Genomic DNA, 16,798 nt, shown 5'->3' on the forward strand with positions numbered 1-16,798 from the left:
AGCTAGAGCCCGTGTGCATCCTCCTCAGGCTGGAGGGCAAGTTCCCTTGGAATCCTCAGATTCCCAGACAGTGGAGAGTGATCTGTGTGTTGAGTTGCCCCGTCTCGGGGGTCCGTGACTTCTCTCCCCTCTGCCAGAGGACCAGACAACGGTCCCTGAGAGTGTGGGCTCCGCACTGCCCACTCAGCCGTCTGATTCCATTCTCTGTTTCAGTGATGACCAAACCATTCTCCTTCAGATCCCACAGTGCCACTGAGAAGGGCAAATATGACCATGGTCAGTTCTCCAGTCAAATCTTCCATCGTCACCTTTGCTCAGAACACAGCCAGGTGACTTTTCACCTCAGATTATTATCTGCTATGGGCTCGTGTCTTCTATCAGATGCTGGCTTCCACCAGCCCAGAAACCCAGCTAGTTTGTATCTGAGGCCCTAGCACTTGGCCAGATGCAGTAAACCTGTTACCAATCCTTGGAAATTTGGGATGAAATTTCATTTGTCTGCTGTTTCCCAGTACCATTCATTCATTCAGCAAGTGTTCCCTGAGGAACATCCCTCTGACGGACACATACCTGGTTTTCTGCCTAAATAGCGCCCACCAGCTTCTGGCAAAGACCTTTTCAGTGACTAGTGAGAAGCAGAGTGAGTGGGTTTTGGCTCCGGCTGAGAAAGAGCTGGCTGCCTTCCTCCTGCTCCTTCTGCCTGGCTCACTCACCAAGGGGGACGAGCCAAGAATTTGGACAGATTAGGGGATCAATTAACAGCTCAACCACTTAGCTGTGTGACCTTGGGCAACCGACTTCACCTTTCTGAACCTATTTCCTCGCCTGTAAAATTGGTGCTAATCATAGTGCAGACCTATCGGAATAGTTAGGATCATTCTGTGAAATAATGTATGTAAAATTCATAGACTTGGGCTCAATAAGTGGAGCTTCAGATGTTGCTATTTTCCTCATGATTGTGATATTTATTACATGTGTCAGCTCTGGTGGGACTGAAGGACTGCCTGAGACCCCTCACTACCCCCGTCCCCGTAGACTTGGGGCATAGTGAGACCTGAGAACTCCCGTATGACAGACTAGGCTGCTGAGGCCCAGAAGGGAGGTGACTTTCCCAGGATTGCCCAGTGAGCCTGTTGTCTTGGTCATCAAGACCCAGCTCTTCAGCCTCCCAGACCCACGCCTTCCACCAAGCCACATATTCTCTCTAGGAAGAGTTGAGCCTTTAAAAAAAAAAAAAAAAAAAAAACCTGAGTTCCAAGAACAAGGAGATTCCTCCCATTCTCTTGCCTTGACTTGAATTTCCCTGGCACGCTGTCTTTGCATCATTTGTGGGTGGTGATGTCGGGCTGGTCTTTTCTCATGCATGTTTCACATTTGCTAATTGCGGCTCAGCCACTGCACATTGCTGCACTCTGAATAGGCTCACTAAGAGGAGCTGGCAGAGGCGGGCTTCCCTTCTCTTCAGGAAAAGGATGGAAGCCTGCCATCACCCTCGTGTGGCTTATGAACCCTGAGCACAGCACGCTGGGCGTTAGAATGCCAGCGCCTGCTCCCAACAAAACCACAGCACCAGCTGGTACGCATCATTGTTTCCCATTCTCGAAGGCTCCCGGGCAGCATGCCCTGCCCTGTGGAATGGTGGTTCTGCCAGAGATGCTGGGAGAGAAGGTGCCACGGTCAGAAAAGTTGGGAAGTAGGGCAAACCAAATTTCTCTCATGGAGATGCCCATTGCAAGTTGCCATAATAAACCCCCTGAAAAGAGCTCAGAAAGGGATCTGTCAACTCACACTGAACTCACATTTCTCAAATTTATTGGATCACAAAATACAACTTTTTAAAAGTGCAAAATAACCATTAACGTGGTTGGTTCTCTCACTTCTCTCTGGTCTCTGATGAAATGCCATCTTCTCAGAGGACCTTCCTGGTCCCCCTGGCTAAGATAGCATCGCACATCGCTCTGTATCTCCACTCTGCTTTGTGTTTCTCCATAGCACTCATCACGTGACACAACGTTTGTTTTTATACATATTTATCTGCTTATCATTTGTCTCCCTCTCTAGAATGTGAGCTCCCTGGTGGAAAATTCTGTCTTTTTCATGGCTATACTTCCAGTCTCTGGCACACAGTAGGCGCTAAATAGATGCCGTTGAACAAATAAACATTCCTGCCGAAGAATTCAGCGCCCAGCTTCTCCATGAGGACTTTTCCAGGGCTGTCGACCAACATGTGGTCTGGGATAATTTCTTGGTCTCAGATGTGAATTTCTTAGCCAAATGGTATCACTTCAACTTGGTTATACGAATTAATATGAGCTCTGTGAAATGGGAAATTAATACAGTCTGATAAAATTTAGCAAACGAAAAACTTATGAGCAAAATTGAAACAGAAATGCAGACAACTCCCTCAAATAGCTCATGCCTCCATCAGAAGTAACATCTGGAAAGCTCTGTCTTTCTCCTCCCATTTCTGAGCCTTTATTTTGTGCCAGATACTATGCTAATGACCTGACACACATTATCTCATTTAATCCTCACAACCACTTTGTGAGGGTGGAATTATTGTGACCATTTGGCAGATATAGAAACAGCCTCAAATACCCTAAGCAGGTTCCCCAGAAAGAAAATGAATTTATAGGTCAATTTGGGGAGAATCGCCATGTTGACAATACTGAGTTTTCCAACCTATGAACATAGAATGTCTCTTACTTTATTTAGCTCTTCTTGAATTTCTCTTAGCAACGTGTTGTTGTTTTTAGAATCCACGTCTAACATTACTTTTGTTAAACTTATTACTAAGTATTTTATTCTTTTTCATTGTATTGTGAGTGGAATCATTTAATTGGATGGTTTGTTGCTAGGAAATGAAAATATAATTAATTTTTGTATATTGAACTTGTATCCTGTGACTTTTCTTCGTTATAGTAGTTCTTTAGTGAATTCCTTGGAATTTTGTGCATAAAGGATCCTGTCATCTGTGAATGAAGGTGACTGTACATTTTACTTTCCAGTCTACGTCTTTTGTGTGTGTATGGCTTATGGTACTGGCAGAAACTTCCTGGACAATGGTTGAATAGAAGTGATGAAGCAGATATCAATGCCTTGCTCCTGATCTTAAGGATAAAGCATTCAGTCTTTCACCATTAGGTACGATGTTGACTGTGGGTTTCTTGTAGGTGCCTCTCTCTTCCTAGTTTCTTAGGTTTTTATCATGAACCATTGTTGGATTTTGTCAATTGACTTTTCTATGTCTATTGAGATGGTTATGTGCTTGTTTTCTTTTTCTTCTATTGATATGGTAGATTATATTGATTGACTTCCGTATATTGAACCAACCTTGCATTTCTGGAATAAAACCCTCTTGGTCATGGTGTATAGTGCTTTTCATATGCTGCTGAATTCACTTTGTTAGTATTTCATTGAGGATTTTTGTAACTATATTCATAAGGAATAGTGGTCTGTAGTTTTCTTTTCTTGTGATGTCTTTGTCTGGCTTGAGTTTCAGGGTGATATTGGCTTTATAGAATGAGTTAGGAAGTGTTCTCTCATCTTTTATATTTTGGAAGAATTTGAGACGGACTGGTATTATTTCTTCTTTCAACATGTAATAAAATTCACCAGTGAAGCCATCTGGATCTGGTCTTTCCTTGTGGGAAGATTTTCAATTGCTAATTAGATTTATTTACTTATTATAGGTCTTTTATGATTTTCTATTTCTTCTTGAGCCGGTTTTGATAATTTGTGCCTTTCCAGGAATTTGTTCATTTCATCTAAGTTGCCTTTGTGTTGACATAAAGTGCTCATAATACTCTCTTATAATCCTTTTCATTTCTGTAAAATTTCTAGTGATGACCCCTCTTTAATTCTGGATTTGTAATCCATGTCTTCTCTCTTTTGTTTTTGGTCAGACTAGCTAAAGGTTGTCAATTTTGTTGAGCTTTTCAAAGAAGCAATTTGGCTTCATTTTCTCTATTTTTAAAATCTGGTTTTTTTAAATTTCATTGATTTCTGCTCTGGTCTTTGTTATTTCTTTTTTTCCTGCATGTTTAGGTTTAGTTTACTCTTATTTTTCCAAGCTTAAGGTGAAAGTTTAGGCTATCGATATAATCACAATACAAGGCTGCATAAATGTGCTTATACCCATCAACTTTCATGTCTGATATAGGCATTTAAAGCTATACATTTCCCTTTTTTCTTTAGCTGTATCACATAAATTTTGGTATATTATGCTTTCATCTTCAATCAGTTAAAAATATTTTCTGACTTCCCTATGATTTCTTCTTTAACCAATTTGTCATTTAGAAGTGTCATTTAATTTCCAAATATTTGGTAATTTTCCAAATTTCCTTATATTATTGATTTCCAAGTTAATTCCATTGTGATTAGAGAGCACACTTTGTGTGATTTCAATCCTTTTAAGTTTATTGAGACTTGTTTGATAGCCCAGCATCTGGTCTATCTTGAGAAATGTTCCATGTGTGCTTGAAAAGAAAGTGGATCATGCTGTTGTTGGGTGGAATGTTCTATGGATGTTAGTTATATCAAGTTAGTTGATAGTGCTGTGGACATCTTGTTGTTATGGTCACCCTGTAGACCCAAGACCACTTTAGGAGGACCCTAATCCCATACTCCTGTCCCTAAACACAAATTATTGAAACTTCTGATTTAAATCTATTAAATTTATAATACAGCCTCAGTAGAACTCCACAAACGCAGCACAGCTCAAAGCACAAGCTTGCCAGCAGGCAGCAGCACAGCTCAAGGGGCATGCTGGCCAGCAAGCAGCAGCTCAAAATGGCAGGCAGCAGAGCCAGTCTGTAAGCCAAAGCAAAGGCAGAAAAACTCTGGTGGCAGTGGTCATGTAGACACCCTGCTCACAGCCCCAACTGTTGTGGTCACCCCACAGATGTGGCATGGATCTGCCACCCGACCTTTAGTTTGGCTGTTGAATCTGATGGCACACATCACCAACAAGGGTAGGAAAAGTCTTATTACTCACATAATGAAGCTTTCTGGAGATATCAGGGCAGGTTCCCAAGCTGGTACGTAAAGTAACTTGAGAGAGAAAGGAAAGGAGGCTGGTTAGGGGTTTTACGGTGGTTAGGAGAAGGGGCTGAGGTACAGGCTCCCACGTGCACAGGCTGAGGCTTGTGGGGTATTGAATCCTCTGACTATTGTTGAATTGTCTGTTTTTCCTTTCAATTCTATCCATTTTTGTTTCCTATATTTTGAGGCTGTGTTATAAGGTACATATATAACTGTTATGTTTTCCTGATGTGTTCACCCTTATACGATTATGAAATGTCCCTCTGTCTCTAGTAATATTCATCTTAAAGTCTATTTTTATGATATTAATATAGCCACTCCAGCTCTCTTCTGGTTACTGTTTGCATGGCATATATTTTCCATCCTTTAGCCTTTAACCTATTTGTGCCTTTGATTCTAAGGTGTGTCTCTTATAGAGAGGGCGTCGTTACATTGTGCTTTTTTTTCCAGTCCGACAATCTCTTCCCTCTGATTGAAGTGATTAGACCATTTACATTTTGATAGGTTGGATTTATGTCTGCCATTTTATAATGCATTTTCTATAGCTCCCTTACCTTTTTCGTTTTTCTATTTCTCCTTTACTCCCTTATTTTGTATTAAATAAATATTTTTCTGTGCCATTTTAACTCCACATATTTTTTAGGTTTTTTCTTATTGCTCACTTTAAGATTACAATATGCATGTTAATGTATTACAGTGTGCTTAAAATTAATACAAACTTAGTTCTGGTAAAATATAGAAACTTTGTCCCAATATATAGCCCCGTTTCTACCCATCCTCCTTTGTCCTATTATTGCCATATATATATGTAAAGAAACCTGACAATACAGTGCTAATATTGTTTTATAAATCTTATGTCTTTTTAAAAAGTTGAAAGAATGAAACAAAAAATATATATAGACTCTCATATTAACTCTCTTTTTAAACTCTTATTACATATTTATCATTTCTGGTGGTTTTCATTTCTTCCTGTAGATTCAAATTACCATCTGGTGTCAATTTGTTTTGGCCCGAAGGACTTTTTATAGTATCTGGTAAGGCAGATCTGATAGCCATAAATTCTCTCAGCCTTTTTTTTTTTTTTTTTAATCTGGGAATGTCTTTTTAGCTTTCATTTTTAAAGGAGTTTTGTTTAATATAGAATTCGTGGTTAACAGTTCTTTTTTTCAGTACTTTTAATGTGTGCTTCTAGTCTCCATTATTTTACATGGCAAGTCAGGAATTAAAGGTATTGATACTCTCCTATATGTGTAAAATCATTTTTCCCTTGCTGCTTTCAAGATTTTCTTTTCTTTTTTTTTTTTTTGAGGAAGGTTAACCCTGAGCTAACATCTGCTGCCAATCCTCCTCCTTTTGCTGAGGAAGACTGGCCCTGAGCTAACATCCATGCCCATCATCCATGCCCATGTGGGACACCTACCACAGCATGGTTTGCCAAGCGGTGCCATGTCCACACCCGGGATCCGAACCGGCGAACCCCAGGCCACCAAAGCAGAACGTGCACACTTAACTGCTGTGCCACCAGGCTGGCCCCACAAGATTTTCTCTCCGTCTTTGTCTTTTTACAGTTTGACTATGATGTGTCTGGGTACGAATCTTTTTATATTTATCTTACTCAGGATTTACTGAGCCCTTGGCATGTCTAAATTAATGTTTTCCTCAACTTTGGAGTTTTCTTCTTTTTTTTTCTTTTTGCCCCTTTACCTCTCCTCTCCTTCTGGCACCGCCATTGCATGTGTATTGGTGTGCTGGATGCTGTCCCACGGGTCTCTGAGGCTCTACTCATTTTTCTTTAACCTTTTTTTCTCTCTGTTCTTCAAGATGGATCATTTCTATTAATCTGTCTTCAAGTTCACTGCTTCTTTTATTGGCCATCCCAAATCTTCCGTTCAAGCCCTCTAGCTGATTTTCTTACCCCAGTTACTGCACTTTCAGCTCCAGAGTTTCAATTTGGTTTCTTTCAATAACTCCGGCCTCTTTATTGAGATTCTCTATTTGTTTACTCATTGTTGCCATATTTTTCTTTAATTTTTTATGCATGATTTTCTTTTGTTCTTTGAACATATTTAAATGACTGCTTTGAAGTCTTTAGCTGCCAAATCAAATATCTGGAGGCACTCAGAGGCTGTTTCTATTGCTTCCTCTTTTTTCTGAGTGTGGATCACATGCCCGTTTCTTTGCATAGCTTATCTAGATAATATATGGGAGCAAATCTGGATTCTGTATTTTTCCCCTGAAAGTTATTATTGTTAATTTTTTTACTTGTTTGTTTAGTAGACGGCCTGACTAGATCTGTCTCCCCAGTGGTATGCCGCTGCTGATCTCTCTGCTCGGTTTTGATTTTTGTTTTTCTTTTTAAGCCTGGCTTCCTAAGGGTTGTCCCTGTGTCTGTGTAGCTTAGTAGTCAGTCAATAATTCGACAAAGGCTGTGCTGAAATAGCTCAAGCAAGTAAGCCTTCCATGTTCTGTTGAAATCTGTGTGTGGGTAAGGGAGCACATTCAAAGTTTAGGTCATTTGTAAGTCTGCCCCAGCATTTTACTTTCTGCTAGGCCCTTTTGGGTCTCCTAAACACATGTGAGCAGCCTCGAGGTCACCCAGGATTGTGCCCTCTCTGGTCTCTGCTGCTCACATGTATAGCTTCAGCCAAGGATGCGCTTGGCTCAGCCACGACCACAATCTCAGACCAGTAGAGCCACTAGCCCTCCTGCTCACCTGCCACCAGGATAATCACTTTCACCGGTGCTGCTGGACGAGGGTGCTTACTGCTGCAAATTGAGTCAGTCCCCTTTGATTTCAGCAGTGCATCTTCCTGGCTTCACGGCCTGTCCCATCCTGGCAGAATCCGGACCAACTCAACTAGGGAGGAGGTGGGGGCTGGGAGCAGCCGCGGGCAAGAACACCATACTTCCAGTGTTTGGTTCCAAAGTTCAGTAGGCTTTCAAACATAAATGCTTCTCAGATGGTTCTGCGTCTTTAGCTGATTTCCAGAGGATGGAAAGGGTTGTTCTTGTCATTTTTGTCCAGCTTTACAGTTGCCCTTTGGGGAGAATATTTGCTGATCTCTTAGTTGGCCACAGCCAAAAGTCTGCAATTTGATGCTATAATTTTAAACCCAGGTTAACTGATCCTGAGCATGTGTTCTCTCTCCCATACCATATGGGCTCCACGATGTGGGTTTAGCACCTGACAAGGTGTTTTGTTTTCTTTCACAAATATTAACTTTATTTAGTGCCCAGGACAATCCTGTAAAAAGTTTGTTTTCATTATTCTAGTTTTGGAGTGAAGGCAGTTGTGGTATAAGAGATACTGGAGAGGAATATTTACAAATGAGAAAACTCAGATCCAGAGAGAAGGACATTGGCTAAGGATCGACAACGAGTCAATGACTGCCAGGATTAGAACACAAGTCTTCCATTTCCCAGCTGAGGGTCTGTGTGCATCACCTAGCTGCCTTCCTTTAGGGACGACTGGGGTTAAGAGTACCCCTCCTCACTCCACCCTTCTTCCCCCATCCACCTCTACCCAACTCCACCCCCACATCACAGCCTCATTTGTGTGAAGAAAAAGCACAGGTCAAAGGGCATTAGGTCACTGGAGCTCCGTGCCCCTAGAGGGCGCTGGTCTTTCTGCACAGTGAACACAGGTTGCCTAGAAAGGTTATTTAAATGTTAAAGCATTTGGGATTATAGCAATTGCATGCATTCCTTCAATCTAATTATAGCAGGATTAATCTGTCTTTAATAGATGACTATTAATAATTTATATTGTTATCTTTAATAATATAATTCTGTTTAAATTGTCCATTTGCATCATTTTTCTCAGGGACTTCCCCTCACCTCCTGGGGCTTTAGTTGGAGTTTGTAGCAGTCTACAAAAGCATCCATGAGTGGGGATTTAACAAGGCAATTTTTAGAGAAATAAAGATCAGTTTCCAATGAAAGGAAATGCCAAAAAAAACTTATAGTATTAAAGTAAGTACATATCTGTGTATCCTAGCTACGAAATGAAAAACAAAAATCCTTCTAAACTTCTCGGAAATACCACCATTTCTCCCACCTCGTAAACACGGGCTTTGGGGTTCTTCTGGGGACGATGTCTTCATTTTGCTGTGGCTTAGCTTGACTGGAAAGCCCCTCCAGATCCACGCTCTGTCCTTCCCAAGACATTGACCTCAAAGGACTGTGTCAACCAGCTCCTTTGCCCTCTGGCTGCTGGTTGATTTGACCAATGGAAGGAACCAGCAGGCAAGCCACGCAGGAGGAGAGAGGTCATTGTCCTTATTCCTCCAGCTCTCCTGCTAGCTGTGGTTTGGCAGTGATCATCTTCTTCCCATTGGTGGCCCTCTCCTATAGCTACAGGTCTCACAGGGTCCAGGGACAGACTCTTTCTCTTTGTCCCTTTGGCCAGGGGTGGAAATGGCTTTGCACCTTTTCTAGTCCCCAGGACTTCAGTATTTCACCGGCCCCTATTGCTTTCTCTTAACCCTGCCCTCACTTCTGTAAATAGACATGTGACTAACTTTTCCGCCTTTTCATGCCTTTTGAGTGCCGGGCCCTGCTGGGACTCCGACTGATACAGAAAGCCAGCATGGACAAGGAAAAGAGGGCCGAATTGGGAGTCCTGGGGCTTTGCTTTTGGTCCTAGCTCAGGTAGTATTTCGCCATGTGACCTTGGGTAAATCCTTTTTACTCTCTGGATTTCAAATGCCTCATCTAGTAAAAAGAGTGGTTGGACAAAATCAGAGGACTTTGCACATTTTTTGCTCGTGTCCCTTCAAAAGAATTCTGAAAAGTCACATATTTAAAAAATTTGTCATCCCAGTTTTAAATAGTTGTAAAGGATATAACGTCCTGCATGTTGTAAATATTAGCATTTAAAAATAAAACTGATACATCACTCTTTTAACTATATCCAATGGAATTTAAATATCATAGTGATTTTATACCCACCGTCATCCGTTTAAAAAATAGATGAACAAACTCTTAACAGCTAGAAATTTCACAATGTTCCTCTTTCTCCTTAAATCATTTTTTCCATTCCACTTCCCCCTCAGAATTTTATGGGAATGCAATATATTTTTCTGCTTGTAAGTCTTATATAGATCATCTCAGCATAGTCTGTAAATCAAGAATGTGTTTATAGATAGAAATTTTAAAATGTCTATAGCTCTTGTGATCTTAGGGCTCTAAGGGTTAAGCATTTTTCTGAACTGAGTCATCAACACAAATTAATTTTAGGATACTGTTGATCAAAATTTTGATAATTGTTTAACATAAAAAGTAAAATTAATGGAAATTCATCTATTAATGAGATGGGTAGGAGAGGGAATGTGGTGTCTTGATTAAAGGTAGCTCTGCTCCTCAACGTTTGGAATCAGGTCTGTGTCTGGTATCCTCTCCCTCCCGCCCCCAACCCAGGGTTTTCCCCCAGGGCAATGCCCCACAGTGAGTTTTGGATGGATCAGGGTTGCATCTTTATTTGGTCAAATGGGAGAAGGGCAGCCGAGAAAGAGGAGAGAAAGGAGAACCAGGCCCATGGCTTCACATTGAAGTTCTCAGGCAGGCCAGCTGTAGGAAAGCATACCTATGGCAGCCGAGAATCCAGAAATGGATGCTCTTAAAACTCTGTGTCAACTACTCTTTGGAAATTGTATCCCGAGTTGATGCGCCTTCTACTCTGAAAGCCACCAGGACTGGTGGCATCTGAAGGGTACCCCCGAACAGGAGCTTTTGTAGAGTCATATGGAAGAGGGCCAGTTCTGGAGTCAGACTGCCTCAACGCAAATGTGTTCTGTGACTTGGGCGACTTCCTTCATTGAAGCTCTGTGCCTCAGTTTCCTCTCTTTAAAATGGGGATGTGTACACCTTGACCTCATGGGGATCCTTTCAGAATTATTTGAGGTAACGTGTGTATAGGGCAAATGGATTCACAGGATTGCTAGGGTTCCTCCCATCTCTGATGTAGTCTGGGAAGGGGTCTGGGCACCTGCAAAGGGTGATCGTTTTTCTCCATTAAGCCTCCCACTTTTTATTTATTTATTTTTTTGAGGAAGGTTAGCCCTGAGCTAACTACTGCCAATCCTCCTCTTCTTGCTGAGGAAAACTGGCCCTGAGCTAACATCCATGCCCATCTTCCTCAACTTTACATATGGGATGCCTACCACAGCATGTAAGCCTGCCACTTTAAGGCAATGAGCTGCCGTTGTACATGTCCTGATGTCTCTGTAATGAAAAGCAGAATGCTCCAGGCTTGTTAGTTATTATTATTTTTTTATTGTAACTTTTACTGTCTATTGACGCTTTTCTATTATTTCCAAAAAAGCACCAGTCAATATTTATCCACAGGTCATGACCTTTGCCACCTTGGATAGGTTGATATTTCCTGTGCATTCTCGTGGGAGAAGAAAGGGGCCGTGGGTTGTAGGTCTGCAGACTAGTTGGGCTGTCATAACAAAGCTCCCCCATTTCTCAGTGAAAGAATTACAGGGCTATGTGCAGGGTGTGTGAGCCCAGAAAAGGATAGTTCCGGCTCTCCAGGGACAGGCATAAAGTGTATATTCGCTCAGACCCTCCTGAAAAAACTGGGGTTGCCTAGGGGCCAATTTTGAATCAGGCAAGCCAATATTTGAGCTTTCCACCCCAGAAACAAAATGAGACATTGATATGCTAAGAAGTTGCCAACTGAGTCTGTTTTGTTGTGGGCCCGCTCTGATGTGACTTCTGCGCTAACATTATTGCTCAGACACCAGGCCTGCACAATGCCTACCCTGCTGGCTGCCACTTTGCCACCAGAATGTGACCTCCCTGGCACATTGGTGGGCTGAGTTCTGAATTCTCACTTTCATTTGCTACGGATACAGAGGACCACTGCTGCTTTCCCTTTATAAAGAAACCATTTGTGCATCTTGCCCTGGGTTTGGTTTCCTTCTTTACCATCTCTCAGAGGAGAACTTTAACTTATGGAATCTTGGGCAGTTTTATCTAAATGATTTTTTATCTCGAAATTTGATTTTATTCTGGTATTTTTTTAGAAGAGGGAAAGTTGGGGATAAGTGTGGTAGATTGGTTGCATTGATGTCCCCAGTCCTTTATCCTCACCTGTATTTCTGCCTTGTGCCCTGTAACAGTATTCTTCTGCTCTGACTGGGGGCCCAGCTGTGTGACTTGCTTTGGCCAACGGGATGCTCGCAAATGTGATTTAAACAGAGGCTTGGAAAGTGCCTGCAGAGTTGGGCTTGTCTGCATTTCTCCTCTGCCATGGCCAAGTGCGTGTGCCCTGGCTACCCTGCTGGAGGATGAGAAACGTGTGGACCAGAACCATGGAGCCTTAGTGGTCCAAGCCACAGACAATATAGATCAGCTAAGAGGCAGCCAACCCCAGCCACGTGAATGAGCTCAGCCAAGACCAGAAGAACCTTTCAATCGACCAGCAGATTTATGAACCAAATTGATGCTTATCATTTGAAGCTACTGAGTCTTGGGGCTATTTGTTATGGAGCGTTTTGGTAACAGATAGCTGGTAGAATAAACATAGTGGCAGACTTGCCCTCCAGGACCAGTATCCAACGGAGCACTGAGCCCACACGTGACACCTCCCAACAACTCTAGAAATTGTGACAAATTAAAGGAAGGAGGGAAACTTACCAGAGAGGCTCAAATGCTCCCTCCACGCAGGTGGGGGATCCACACCAATGAGACTCAGGTTAGCAACGTGAATATGAGTACAGACACTAGAGTCGGACTCCTGGGTCCAAAACTCACATCCACTTAGGAGCTCTGGGTCTTTGGGTGAGTTACTTTACCTCTTTGTGCCTCAGTTTCTTCATTTGTAAAACCGTGAGGAGAATCGATAATATCTATCTCATAAAGTTGTTCCAAGGATCAATGGTTTTAACGCCCTTGGGACAGCTCATTGCAAGCCCTAGGTAAGTATTTGTTAAATAAATAAATAAAGTGTGACCTCATTGATACCTACAGGCTGGTAAGGCCTGGGGGACTTCTGGATTACATTTGTCTCTTGGTAGGAAGGATACAGTTGGATCGTGGAAGGGCTATTTCTCAAACATTGACTTCTGAAGAACCGAATGCATACTCAACAGCTCTCAAAAATCTGGACCAAACAAAATGTTTTCCTTTGGGAAATTCCCTCTACTGTGCAAATGTCCTGGGCTCAGTTCGTTCACCTTACTGGGTTCTCAGGCCGTGCTTGATGTGAGATTTCAGGAAAGGCAGCAGGAATGATGCTCCCTTGTGTGAGAGGCTGGGAAGGATTTCCATTCCAAATTATTGACATAAAAATTTTGGTGCATACAGAGGTGATCCTCCACACATGTTTATTATCTCACAGTTTCTTTGGGTCAGGAAGCTACTTTTGGGTCTCTCATGTGGTTACAAGCAAGGACTGGTGTCTCGCTGGAGGCTCAGTGGGGAAGGAGCCACTTCCAAGCTCGCTTACCTGGTTGTCGGCAGGACTCGGTTCCTTTTGGGTTGTTGGACTGGGGGCTAAGGCTCCTAAGTGGCTGTTGGCTGGAGACTGTCCTCAGTTCCTTGGCACATGGGACTCCCCAACATGGCAACTTGCTTTATCCAAGCCAGCAAAGCAGCATCTACCAGACAGACAGAAGTTACAGTCTTATGGGACATAATCACAGAAGTGACAACCCATCACCTTGGCAGTATTCTACTGATCAGAAGCAAGTCATTAGAAGCAAGTCTCAGCCTCATTCAAGAGGAAGGGATTATGCAAGGACATGATTATCATCTTAGAGTCTGTTTGCCAGGCTGCCTACCTCAGGGGCTACACACAGCCTCTCATGTGGCTTAGCATCCTTACAACATGGCGGCCTCAAGGAAGTTGGGCTTCTTACATGATGGCCCAGGGCTCCAACTATGAGTGAAGAAGGTGGGAATAAGGTGGGAGCTACTTCGTCTTTTATGCCTCAGCCTAGGAAGTCACTCAACATCGCTTCCGCAGTGGTCTGTTGGTTGAAGCAGTCACAAGCCTACCCAAAGTCAAGGGGAGGAGAATTAGACTCCACCTCTTGAGAGGAGAACCAAGGTCACCTTGTAGAAGAGCATGTGGGATGGGAGATACTGTTGTAGCCATCTTGGGATGCTGCTGCACCTCCCATGCTGTTATCCAACCTTTAGGTAAAGTCTGACGCTCCTGTTGAGCTTTACGTAGGAGATTGTGCAGACTAAAGGAATGCCACCATAAAAAGAAGCGTGGCGTGCTAAGGGGGACCATAGACTGTATTATTCAAACAATGACACTATCGATAGTGGAAGGAATGTCATTAGTAATTGTGCTGGAACAACAGACGCACATCAGAACCGTTCAGGGCAAAGCAGGATGACTGGGCAGCCCAGATTGCCCTCACCGTCCCTGCTCCCGGAGCCTGCGTGGAAGATGCATCACCCTCTCAGGGGTCTTTACCTGGGCGTCACAGGTGGTGACGAGCAGTGACAAGCACAGTGGTTCTTCCCAGCAGTGGGCCTCAGAGCACAGCAGAGGAGCCCAGGATGATAAGGAACAACGCAGTCAGGAAGGTGAGCCAGGAGGAACGCAAGACAAATCATTTTTTCAGTTGCAAGGGACAGAATCCTTCTTCAAATTGGCTTAACAAAACAAAACAAACAAACAAAGAATATTTATTGACTTCCCCTAACTAGAAACTCAGAGGAAGTACAGCTTCACGCCTCCGCATCACCCCGGGCCCCAAGTCTCTCCTCATAAACCTCATAGTCAAGTGGGGCAAATGGAATGTTAAAGTAATGAGGATGGCAAGGTCCAGAGAGTTTGCAATGATTGTATGACGAATGATGTAAGGCAAGCTGGGCGTCATGCCAAGCGATGGGCCAGTAACCGCTGTAGAACTGGGGGGTGGGAGGGCTTGTGAAAAATACTGATATCTGGGTCCCACACCAGACCTACTGATTCAGGGGTGGTGGGGATGGATAGAGGCGGGAAAACTCTTTTTCACAGCCCTCTCAGTTCTTTCTGATGCCCAGCCAGGGTCGAGAATCCCTCTAAACTACACACAGTAAAATTAATTTTAGAAAAAAAAATAACTCTTTGAAGAATTCAATGTTACTGGTAACACCAAAAATTGCAAAAATTGCAAACATTTCTACTTGGTAGAAGTAAGCAACAGAAAATAAAACTGACCAGTCTGACGCTGTGCACAGTAAAGAGTGTTATTGACCAAAAATTGATGGAAGACTTTAAATCTGTTTGACAAAATTTAGATCATGGAATTTGCCTGGGAAAACTGGACCTGGTAGGAATAATGGTCACAAAAGAAAACTCACGTTGTTAGAAAAAAAACAATCCACAAATTTTGATGTGGACAAACCACTGATCAGCGAATAGGATTTTGTCGTCAAACGTATAACAAAAAGAATTCATCCTGATGAGAGTAATTTCAGCGTAGGCTTCTAGCTGTTTCAAACATTTCGGATATATTACTTTTCTTAATTTTTTATTTTGAAATAATTTCAAAGTTATATGGAAGAGTTGAAAGAATAGTTCAAATAACTCTTGCATACTCTTTACCCAGATTCACTAATTGTTAATATGCAGCCATATATTATTGCTTTATCTCACATATATATGATATGTGTATGCATATAGGCATATATGTAGATACGTATATGCACATACATATAATTTGCTTTCTTGAACCATTTAAGAGTCACAGACGTCATATCATTTACACCAAAGTGCCTACTTTCAAAGGGCAAGAACATCATCTTACACAACCACAGAACATTTATCAATTCAGAAATTTAACCTGAATAAATACCATTATTGAATATCCTACCATACTCAAATTTCACCAATTGTCCCCATATTGTCCTTTCTGGCAATTTTTTTTCCACTCTGATCTAGCGTCCAATTTCACATCACGCTTTGCCTTTAGTTGTCGTATTTCTTTAGTCTCATTTAATTTGAAACAGTTCCTCAGCCTTTCTTTGTCTTTCATAACATTGACATTTTTGCAGACGACAGGCCAGTTGTTCGGTAGAATGCCCCCCGGTCTGGGTTCGTCTGCTGCTTCCCCATGATTAGATTTGGGTTATGCATTTTTTGGCAGGAATTCTACGCGAGCGCTGTTGGTTCTTGTCCGTGCCTCCCATCAGGAGGTGCGGCATGCCCATTTGTCCATTTGCTGGTGAAAGGTACATTCTGTTTTATCTTCTGTGTCTCACTTTCCTCATCTGTTAGTGGAGGTAACTCAGGAGCATAACTGAACGGTGTCGAGACCGAGCTGTCATTTCAGACAGGCTCCATCCACCGGACGGTTGTGCAGCAACAAGTTATTGAGATCCCGCCATCATTAATATCATCATCACTACCATCTTGGGTAGGTACCTACTGTGTGCTGGCATTCATCGGTTTTTCTAACTGTCCTTTAAACATGCTTGTATATGCTATTATCCCATTTAACAGTTAAGGAAACTGAGGCTCAGAGACAGGAGTATGATGTGCTCAGGCTCACGTGGTTGGAAAGGGCTGGGATCTGAGCCATTCTGTCTGAGTCCAGAGCCTGAGCCCCACACCAGGTCACACTGTCTGCCAATCCCATTCTTTAGAGTACCTCACAGCAGAAAGGACAAATGAAAGCCTCCTTTGGGGGCTCCAGATGGCATTAGGAGAAAATGACATGGACCAGCTCCTGCCATCTTCCTTCTTCTTCCTTCTTTCCCCTGGCCTGGGTCCTTCTCCTTTCTGAGATACAGCAGAACTGAGATC

This window comes from Equus przewalskii, chromosome 26 (assembly GCF_037783145.1).
Source record: "Equus przewalskii isolate Varuska chromosome 26, EquPr2, whole genome shotgun sequence".
Classification (NCBI taxonomy): domain Eukaryota; kingdom Metazoa; phylum Chordata; class Mammalia; order Perissodactyla; family Equidae; genus Equus; species Equus przewalskii.